The sequence below is a fragment of the Oncorhynchus keta genome, unplaced genomic scaffold (genome assembly GCF_023373465.1).
Source record: "Oncorhynchus keta strain PuntledgeMale-10-30-2019 unplaced genomic scaffold, Oket_V2 Un_contig_2558_pilon_pilon, whole genome shotgun sequence".
In the NCBI taxonomy this organism is placed as follows: domain Eukaryota; kingdom Metazoa; phylum Chordata; class Actinopteri; order Salmoniformes; family Salmonidae; genus Oncorhynchus; species Oncorhynchus keta.
Genome location: NW_026284529.1, coordinates 50,001 through 51,534, shown reverse-complemented (window position 1 = coordinate 51,534; position 1,534 = coordinate 50,001). Strand labels below are relative to the sequence as shown.

At 32.3% G+C, this 1,534-nt stretch overlaps 1 pseudogene; it reads right to left on the bottom strand.

Annotated features, from left to right (window-relative positions):
* Window positions 1-927: 927 nt before the first annotated feature.
* Window positions 928-1,534, bottom strand: part of LOC127922403 (protein ELFN1-like) — a 20,288-nt pseudogene continuing 19,681 nt past the window's right edge.

Here is a 1,534-nt window from a genome sequence, read left to right as displayed (position 1 = left end):
GATCATCCATCCAACCAATCAACCAACCGACCGACCAACCAATTAACCGATAAACCAATTAACCAAACCAATTAACCAATCAACCAGGTTAACCAAAACCAAAATCAAAACCAATTAACCAACAAAAATTAACCAATCACCAACCAACCAATTAACCAAACAGGTAACCAACAAACCAATTAAACCAATTCCAACCAACCAACCAACCAAAGAAATTCCAAACCAATTAACCAAAGTAAAATTTAAACCAGGTAACCAACCAACCAAAATCATCCAACCAATTAACCAAGGTCAAATTCCAAAACCAACAAACCAATTAACCAATAAAATTAAACCAATTAACCAACCAAATTAAACCAACCAACCAAAAACCAATCAAACCAATTAACCAATCAAAATTTAACCAACCAACCAAAGAACCAAAATTTAAACAATTAACCAATCAATAAAATCAAACAAACCAACCAACCAACCAACCAATTAACCAACCAATCATCCAACCAATTAACCAACCAAAATTTAAACATTAACCAACAAAAAACAATAACCAATCAAAATTTAAACCAATTAACCAAAGGTCAAATCCAACAATTAACCAAAGGAGTAAAATCAAACCATTAACCAAAGGGGTAAACCAATTAACCAATCATCCAACCAATTAACCAAAGGGGTAAAATTTAACCAACCAACCAAAGGTAACATTTAAACAATTAACCAAAGGTAAAAATTGAAACAATTAACCAACCAACCAAAATTCAAACAATTAACCAATCATCCAACCAATTAACCAACCAAAACAATTAACCAAAATTTAAAATTAAAACAATTAACCAACCAATTTAAACCAATTAACCAAACCAACCAAACCAATTAACCAACCAACCAAACCAATTAATTAACCAAAACCAATCAACCAGTCAGTGTTACCTAGCTCTCTGGGGTGCCTCCCCAGGGTGAGGGGATCCAGGATGGAAGAGGGTTTCCTGCTACTCAGCTCCTCTAGCTCCTCAGAGTCAGGGAGGGGGCGCTGGGGGCCCGGGTGCGAGTGGCGCTGCTCCTTGTACTGTCGGACCTTAAAATAAATATAAACATAATAATACATAATAATACCACTATGTAGTTATCATATGAATACTATATTAATACTACTGTAATACTACTATGTAGTTATCCTATCACTATACTATATTAATACTACTATGTAGTTATCATATCACTATACTATATTAATACTACTATGTAGTTATCCTATCACTATACTATATTAATACTACTATGTAGTTATCCTATCACTATACTATATTAATACCACTATGTAGTTGTCATATCAATACTATATTAATACTACTATGTAGTTATCCTATCACTATACTATATTAATATTAGTATGTAGTTATCCTATCACTATACTATATTAATACTACTGTAATACCACTATGTAGTTATCCTATCACTATACTATATTAATACTACTGTAATACCATTATGTAGTGATCCTATCACTATACTCTATTAATACTACTGTAATACTACT